This window comes from Scyliorhinus canicula, chromosome 26 (genome assembly GCF_902713615.1).
Source record: "Scyliorhinus canicula chromosome 26, sScyCan1.1, whole genome shotgun sequence".
In the NCBI taxonomy this organism is placed as follows: domain Eukaryota; kingdom Metazoa; phylum Chordata; class Chondrichthyes; order Carcharhiniformes; family Scyliorhinidae; genus Scyliorhinus; species Scyliorhinus canicula.
In genome coordinates, this window is record NC_052171.1 from 5,970,566 (window position 1) to 5,980,446 (window position 9,881).

Sequence of the window (9,881 nt, forward strand, 5' to 3'; positions counted from 1 at the left end):
CTGGAGGACAGAGAGACACACAGGAGAGAGGCAGACACTGGGAGACAGAGAGAGGCACACACTGTGAGACAGAGAGAGGCACACACTGGGAGACAGAGAGAGGCACACACTGTGAGACAGAGAGAGGCACACACTGGGAGACAGAGAGAGGCACACACTGTGAGACAGAGAGAGGCACACACTGGGAGACAGAGAGAGGCACACACTGTGAGACAGAGAGAGGCACACACTGGGAGACAGAGAGAGGCACACACTGGGAGACAGAGAGAGGCACACACTGGGAGAAAGAGAGAGGCACACACTGGGAGACAGAGAGAGGCACACACTGGGAGACAGAGAGAGGCAGACACTGGGAGACAGAGAGAGGCACACACTGTGAGACAGAGAGAGGCACACACTGGGAGACAGAGAGAGACACACACTGGGAGACAGAGAGAGGCAGACACTGGGAGACAGAGAGAGGCACACACTGGGAGACACAGAGAGGCAGACACTGGGAGACAGAGAGAGACACACACTGGGAGACAGAGAGAGGCACACACTGGGAGAAAGAGAGAGGCACACACTGGGAGACAGAGAGAGGCAGAAACTGGGAGACAGAGAGAGGCACACACTGGGAGACAGAGAGAGGCACACACTGGGAGACAGAGAGAGGCACACACTGGGAGACAGAGAGAGGCAGACACTGGGAGACACAGAGGCAGACACTGGGAGACACAGAGAGGCACACACTGGGAGACACAGAGAGAGGCAGACACTGGGAGACAGAGAGAGGCACACACTGGGAGACAGAGAGAGGCAGACACTGGGAGACAGAGAGAGACAGACACTGGGAGACAGAGAGAGGCACACACTGTGAGACAGAGAGAGGCACACACTGGGAGACAGAGAGAGGCACACACTGGGAGACACAGAGAGGCAGACACTGGGAGACAGAGAGAGACACACACTGGGAGACAGAGAGAGGCACACACTGGGAGACAGAGAGAGGCAGAAACTGGGAGACAGAGAAAGGCACACACTGGGAGACAGAGAGAGGCAGACACTGGGAGACAGAGAGAGGCAGACACTGGGAGACAGAGAGAGGCACACACTGGGAGACAGAGAGAGGCACACACTGGGAGACAGAGAGAGGCAGACACTGGGAGACAGAAAGAGGCAGACACTGGGAGACACAGAGAGGCACACACTGGTAGACAGAGAGCTACACACTGGGAGACAGAGAGACACACACACTGGGAGACAGTGAGAGACACACACACTGGGAGACAGAGAGAGACACACTGGGAGACAGTGTGAGACACACACTGGGAGACAGTGAGAGACACACACTGGGAGACAGTGAGAGACACACACTGGGAGACAGTGAGACACACACACTGGGAGACAGTGAGAGACACACACTGGGAGACAGTGAGAGACACACACTGGGAGACAGTGAGACACACACACTGGGAGACAGTGAGAGACACACACACTGGGAAACAGTGAGAGATACACACACTGGGAGACAGAGAGAGACACACACTGGGAGACAGAGAGACACACTGGGAGACACACACTGGGAGAGGGAGAGGCACACACATTGGGAGACACGGAGGCACACACTGGGAGACAGAGACAGAGAGGCGCACACATTAGGAGTCAGAGAGACACACACACACTGGGAGAGGGAGAAGCACACACATTGGCAGACAGACAGAGAGGCACACACATTCTTGTGAACCCTCGAAAGCTTCACTAGTTAATAATAAAGTGAAAAAAGGGAGAACGTTCTGTGCTGTGCAGAAATTCCGGGTTAACGCAGTGGCCAAAGTATAGGGAGGAAGGAAACGACAACATGCTGCACCGACGCCCTTCAGGAATCTCACTTTTCTTTTGTCGTTCTTCAATCCACGATCCGCACCAGAACCCTAGATTACCCCCTTGGGCATGCAAGCAGCGGCCCTCAATCAAAGGAGAATATTTTCACGGATTCTATTTCCCCCAACTGCAATCCATACATTGCACTGATATACATGTCTTTAAAAAATGCTGCACATCTCTTATTGGACGAGATCCAGAAGGGCGGTTCCTATTTTCACATGTCCTGCATTCGACCATGTATCGCAGTTGGATCTCTGTTTGATACATGATCTTATCAAGGAAACGCTGGGCCTTACAAACCACATCCTTGCCAAAAAACAGCTGATTGCAAGATGAAAATTCCAAGTTAAAATGGATCCGTTTTGTACCACGAGGCCCAATTCGAAACCTGGCAATTGGGGGGCAAGATAGGATCAGTGGGTGAGGTAGGTGTGGCGTGGCAGCGAGCACACGGTTCAGCAACTCGTGCCAAACAGCACAAATGACAGAAATAAAACCAGAAAATGCTGAATAAACTCAGCAGGGCTGGCAGCAAATGTTTCTTGGCTGTGGCCTTTCATGGCTGCAGAAAGGAAACACAAATACATTTCAGCCAACTAGTGGCTCAGCTGTAGCTTTCCTTGGCTGAGTTGGAAGCTTCCGGTTTCAAGTCCCACTTCAGGGGTGAGTCCAGGGAATCATAGAATTTACAGTGCAGAAGGAGGCCATTTGGCCCATCAAGTCTGCACCGGCTCTTGGAAAGAGCACCCGACACCTCCACCTGATTCCAGTTACCCAGTAACCCCACCTCAACTTTGTGGACAGTAAGGCAATTTAGCATGGCCAATTCACCTAACTTGCACATATTTTGACTGTGGGAGAAAATCCACGCAGACACGGCGACAACATGCAGATTCCGCTAACCATTGTGCTACTGTGCTGCCCAAAGTATAGGTTTCCACTGAAATTTGCATACTGCCACAACTGGCCCACAGCAGATGCAATCTCCCTGGCCTGCACTCATCCCTGGATCTCGAAAACAAGGACTCCGATGTCAGACTCCTATTCCCTGACTACAGCTCCGCCTTCAACACCATAATCCCAGCCAAGCTCATATCAAAGCTCCAAAACCTAGGATTTGGCTCCTCCCTCTGCAACTGGATCCTCGACTTCCTGACCCATAGACCACAATCAGTAAGGGTAAACAACAACACCACCTCCAGGATAGTCCTCAACACTGCGGCCCCGTAAGGCTGCACACTTTAAAAAATATATATTTAGAGTACCCAATTCGTTTTTTCCAATTAAGGGGCAATTTAGCTTGGCCAATCCACCTACTCTGCACATTTTTGGGTTGTGGGGGCGAGACCCACACAGACAAGGGAAGAATGTGTAAACTCCACACGGACAGTGACCCAGAGCCGGGATAGAACCTGGGACCTCGGCGCCGTGAGGTAGCAGTGCTAACCACTGCGCCACTGTGCTGCCAAATGCTGCATACTTAACTCCCTCCTATACTCCCTGCGCACTCATGATAAAATTTGGCTCCAACTCCATCTGCAAGTTTGCTGATGGCACAGTGTAGTGGGTCAAATCTCAAACGATGATGAGCCAGAGTACAGGAGGGAGATGGAGAACCCAGAGGCAGGGTGCAATGACAACAATCTCTCCCTCAAAATCAGCAAAACTAAAGAGCTGGTCATCGACTTCAGGAAGTGAAGTGTTGTGCACGCCCCTGTCTGCATCAATGGTGTCGAGATGGAGATAGTTTTTTTTTTAAATACTTTTTATTGAGATTTTGAAAAAATATCAAAAACTGAAAATAACAACAAGAAAACAGTATTAACAACAACAAAAAGAAAATCACAATAACCCCCAAAACCAACCCCCCCCCCCCCACCCATCCCAAGTAACTACAAAATTAGGGCAGCACGGTAGCATGGTGGTTAGCAAAAATGCTTCAGAGCTCCAGGGTCCCAGGTTCGATTCCCGGCTGGGTCACTGTCTGTGTGGAGTCTGCACGTCCTCCCCGTGTGTGCGTGGGTTTCCTCCGGGTGCTCCGGTTTCCTCCCACAGTCCAAAGATGTGCGGGTTAGGTGGATTGGCCATGCTAAATGGTCTTATGGTCTTAAATTGCCCGTAGTGTCCTAAAAAGTAAGGTTAAGGGGCGGGTTGTTTGGGTTACGGGTATTAGGGTGGATACGTGGGTTTGAGTAGGGTGATCATTGCTCGGCACAACATCGAGGGCCGAAGGGCCTGTTCTGTGCTGTACTGTTCTATGTTCTATGTTCTAAAAAGAAGAAATAGATAAACACCCGGCATATTCAATAAACACATATACACATTTCTCCCCTCCCCTGAAACAAACCCCCCCCTTTTTTCCCCTCCCCCTCCTCTTCTCGCCCTCCCCCCTCTCCCCCCCCCAAACCCCCTCCCCCCTTCCCCTCCCCCCCTCCCCCCCCTTCCCCACCCCCCCTTCCCCTCCCCCTCTCCCCCGCTAAATTGGCCACGCTAAATTACCGCTTAAGTGGAAAAAAATGAATTGGGTACTCTAAGTTTATTTTTTTAAATGAAAATAAAAATGAACACAGCCCAATCCACCACATGAACCTGCCCCATCCATGGACTCTGTCTACACCTCCTGCTGCCTTGGGAAAGCGGGCAGCATAATCAAAGACCCCTCCCACCTATTCTCTTTTCCAACCTCTTCCATCGGGCAGAAGATACAAAAGTTTGAGAACACGCTTTTCACAGTAACTTCATTGAAGCCCACTTGTGACAATAAGCAATTATTATTATTAATAGTTTCAAAAACAGCTTCTTCCCCACTACTACGAGACTCCTGAATGGCCCTGTTATTATGAACTAAACTGATCGTATGGACTGAACTGACCTTTCTACCCATCTTCTCTACAGTTGTAGCAGTACTTATCATATACTTCACTCTTCTTAAAAGTATTTTTTCTGCCAATTAAGGGGCAAGTTAGCGGGACTTCCGGTTGCGGTGATGTGGAGCTAAGCCGCACGTTCGGCAGCTCCCGCTATCAAAGGACCTTTGGGCCCGTTTTAGGACCCCAAACGGCGCTGTTTTGACGATTCCCGGTGGGGGAAGGTACTTGGAGGAATATTCCCCGGAATTTATGGTGCTCACCCGGAGTGGGGCAAAGAAAAAGGCGGCAGCAGCTCCCCAGAAAAAGCGGGGGAAGGAGGACAAAATGGCGGCCGGCGGAGCACCCGAGGATTGGAGGCAGAGGGCGCAGGAGCAGCAAGCTGCTCTCCTGCGCTGTTTTGCGGAGCTGAAGGCTGAGTTGCTGGACTCCCTGAAGGTGACTACCAGCAAGCTGCTTGAGACCCAGACAACCCAGTGAGCAGCCATTCAAGAGTTGCAGTAGCAGGGCGCTGATCGGGAGGAGGAGGCCGTGGTCCTCGTGGGGAAAGTGCAGTTGCACGAGGCACTTCACAAAAAGTGGCAAGACCGCTTGGAGGAGCTGGACTTTCGCACGAGGCGGAAGAATTTGAGGATCCTGGGCCTTGCGGAGGGGCTGGAGGGGTCGGATCTGCCGTCCTATGTGGCCACGATGCTGAATTCGGTGGTGGGGCGGGGTCTTTCCATTTGCCCCTGGAGCTGGAGGGAGCCCACAAAGTGCTGGCCAGGAGGCCCAAGGCGAATGAACCCCCGCGGGCGGTGCTGGTGCGGTTCCATCGGTTCAGTGACCGGGAGTGTGGGGAGAAGGCGAGCAGGATGCTGGCGCATCAGCTCCGCAGGCGGGATGCGGCTAGGGAAATTGGTGGTGATGGATAAGGGTGAGAATGTGGTGCGGAAGGGGGCAGAGGTGAACGGGGTCTTTCGGGACTTTTACGAGGAACTGTACCGGTCGGAGCCACCGGTGGGGGGGGGGGGGGGGGCTTTCTGAACAGGTGCAGGAAGAGCTGATGGAGGGGCTGGGGGGGCCGGTTGAGTTGGAGGAGCTAGTCAGGGGGATTGATCAAATGCAGTCAGGTAAGGCGCCGGGGCCGGATGGGTTCCCGGTGGAATTTTATAAAAAGTATGCGGACCTGGTGGGCCTCCTGTTGGTGCGGGCCTTCAATGAGTCATGGGAGGGGGGGGGCTTTGCCCCCGACGATGTCACGGGCGCTGATTTCTTTGATCCTGAAGCGGGATAAGGACCCCTTGCAGTGTGGATCATACAGGCCAATCTCACTCCTCAATGTGGACGCTAAGTTGCTGGCGAAGGTCCTGGCCACCAGGATAGAGGACTGTGTGCCAGGGGTGATACATGAGGATCAGACAGGATTTGTCAAGGGAAGACGGCTCAACATGAATGTGCAGAGGTTGTTAAATGTTATTATGATGCCGGCCGTTGAAGGGAAGGCGGAGATAGTGGTGGCGCTAGATGCAGGGAAGGCCTTTGATAGAGTTGAGTGGGGGTACCTGTGGGAGGTGCTGGAGAGGTTTGGATTTGGGGAGGGGTTCATCAAATGGGTGAGGTTGCTTTATGAGGCTCCGATGGCGAGTGTAGCTACTAATGGAAGGAGGTCAGAGTACTTCAGGCTCTACCATGGGACCAGGCAGGGGTGCCCCCTGTCCCCCTTGCTTTTTGCACTGGCAATTGAACCTCTGGCTATGGCGTTGAGGGAGTCGGGGAGGTGGAGGGGTCTGGTGTGGGGTGGGGAGAAACATCGGGTATCGCTGTATGCGGACGATCTGCTGCTGTATGTGGCGGACCCAGAGGGGGGAATGCCGGGGGTGATGGAGCTGTTGGCTGAGTTTGGGGGCTTCTCGGGCTATAAGCTGAATCTGGGTAAGAGCGAGGTGTTTGTAGTACACCCGGTTGATCAGGAGGAGGGAATTGGTAGGCTCCCGTTTAAGAGGGCAGAAGAGTTTTAGGTACCTCGGGGTGCAGATGGCCAGGAGTTGGGGGACTCTCCACAAGCTTAATTTTACCAGGCTTGTGGAGCAGATGGAGGAAGAATTTAAAAGGTGGGACATGGTGCCGCTGTCGCTGGCAGGTAAAGTGCAGTCCGTCAAAATGACGGTTCTCCCGAGGTTCTTATTCCTGTTTCAGTGCCTGCTCATCCTTATCCCTAGGGCCATTTTTAGGAGGGTGACTAGCAGCATCATAAGCTTTGTTTGGGCACATGGGACCCCGAGGGTGAAGAGGGTCTTCTTGGAGCGGGGCAGAGATGGTAGGGTGCGCGTTACCAACCTCTCGGGGTATTATTGGGCGGCCAATGTGTCGATGGTGCGCAAGTGGGTGATGGAGGGGGCGGGGGCAGCATGGAAAAGGTTGGAGATGGCATCCTATGGTGGCACAAGCCTGGGGGCCCTGGTAACGGCACCATTGCTGCTCCCTCCTATGAGGTATACCACGAGCCCGGTGGTGGAGGCTACCCTCAAGATTTGGCGGCAGTGGAGACGACATAGGGGGGAAGTGGGGGGGGCTCTATAGAGGCTCCGCTAAGGGGGAACCATCAGTTCGTCCCGGGGAACATTGATGGGGGGTTCCTGGGGTGGCACAGGGCGGGCATCAGAAAGCTGAGGGACCTGTTCATTGACGGGAGGTTTGCAAGCCTGGGAGAGTTGGAGGAAAAATTTGAGCTCCCCTCGGGGAACATGTTCAGGTATCTGCAGGTAAAGGCGTTTGCTAGGCGGCAGGTGGAGGGATTCCCTTCGCTTCCCGCGAGGGGGGTGAGCGACAGGATGCTTTCGGGGGTCTGGGTCGGGGATGGGAAGGTATCTGATATCTACAAGGTAATGCAGGAGGTGGAGGAGGCGTCAGTAGAGGAGCTAAACGCTAAGTGGGAGGAGGGAGCTGATCGAGGATGGGACATGGGCGGATGCCCTGGAGAGGGTTAACTCTTCCTCCTCATGTGCGCGGCTTAGCCTCATCCAATTCAAGGTGTTGCACCGGGCCCATATGTCCGGGACTAGGATGAGTTCTTTGGGGGCGGACAGGTGTGTCAGGTGTTCAGGGAGTCCAGCGAACCATGCCCATATGTTCTGGGCATGCCCGGCACTGGAGGAGTTCTGGAAGGGGGTGGCGAGGACGGTGTCGAGGGTGGTAGGATCCAGGGTCAAGCTAGGCTGGGGACTCACAATTTTTGGGGTTGCGGTGGAGCCGGGAGTGCAGGAGGCGAGAGAGGCCGGTGTTTTGGCCTTTGAGTCCCTAGTAGCCCGGCGGAGGATCTTGCTACAATGGAAGGATGCGAGACCCCCAAGCGTGGAGACCTGGATCAATGACATGGCGGGTTTTATTAAGCTGGAGGTCAAATTCGCCCTGAGGGGATCGGTACAAGGGTTCTTTAGGCGGTGGCAGCCTTTCCTCGACTTTCTGGCTCAGCGATAGGGTACGGGGTCAGCAGCAGCAGCAACCCGGGGGGGGAGGGAGGGGTTGTTGACTATGTTTATTTAATTTATTTTCAAGTTCTCTTGTTTACCTGGTTTGGGGGGGCTCGATATATGTGTTGTTACGGTCTTGGGGGTGTTATGCTTATTATGTTGTTTTATTGTTGTTTTTTACTGTTTGTTTTTATATATTTTGTAAACAAAATTCAATAAAAATTATTTTACAAAAAAGGGGCAATTTAGCGTGGCTAATCCACCTGCCCTGCATATCTTTAGGCTGTGGGGATGAGATCCATGCAGACACCGGGAGAATGTGCAAACCCCACACGGACAGTGACCCAGGATCGAACCAGAGTCCTTGACGCCATGAGGCAGCAGTGCTAACCACTGCACCACCGTGGCACCCTTTTTATTAAGCCTCCGCATGTATTTATCGTACGTTTTATGTTTTCATGTATGGAGCGATCTGCATGGACTGTACACAGAACAATGCTTTTCACTGTACCTCGGTAAATCTAAATCTAATGATTGACACTCCACTGCAGCACAAAAGGAGCATTTTACTGTAGGACGTGCACTATTTCCGATGTTCAGCTGAGACCCCCAGCTGCCTGTTCCAATTAATCTGAAACGTCCCGGAGACTATTTTCTCACCTGAGTTTGACCAATGTTGATCCCATAACGATTAGCACATTGCTGTTTGTGTCAGATTGCTGGGCATGAATTGGCAGCCTCATATCCGATATTGAAACCAGGCAGTCATGAAACATGCTAAATAAATGCAAGCTTCTTTTTTAAAAATCATCATGTTCTGGCATTAAATTACAAATATTTCACTCCGAGCTCGTGCAGCAGGCAAGCTGCAGCATCGTCACAGCAAACTGGACAACATTATTCCGCAAAAACCTCACACCGAGGCTTGCTGAAAACATTTGACCCCTTACTCCCGATTTCATTTGCTGCCAAAGCCCCAGACTTGCCTTCTACCTTTGAGCAAAAATTTCCTCATACTGCCTGCTTTAGAACATTGGCAGTGTGATTCAGAGGGTAAAGTGGAAGTTTTAAAAATACATTATCATCATGTGAGTGTCCCTTTAAGAAAGGGTTCATCTCTATTCATGTGACCGGTAGCCCATTGGTCTGTGGCTGTGAGGTGAGAGTGGATTTCAATTTCAGTTTGACTGCTTTGGACTGCAGAAGGAGAAAGAAGTTTTTCCCATTTTCATTTTCAAAGCTGTTCCAGTAAAAAGCCCATTGGCTGTGGCTAACTGCCTTGATAACTTTAAAGATGAAGGAGTTTGAATCTGCTGTTGAAACTGGATCAGAATCTCAGGGACAGGACCAGTCTCAGTCAAGTGAGAATACAGTGTGCTTGAAGAGGGGTTATAGTTAATTGGATTTTGTTATTGAATTGGAACAGCTGAGGGGGAATTCATAATTACGGTCACTGTGTGGTGTCTTTATGTTTGTAATTTATAAAACTTCTTGCTGCATTTATATATACACCACTTGTATAAGCAAGACTGTGGACTGGTCCATATTCAAGGCCATGGCAGCTAACCTGGACCAGTGCGTAACCACCGTCACAGACTTCATCAGTCAGTGTGTCGAGGACTGTGTACCAAAGAGGACAATGTGGGTGTTCCCCAATCGGAAACCCTGGCTCCACCAAAGGGTTCACTCCCTGCTG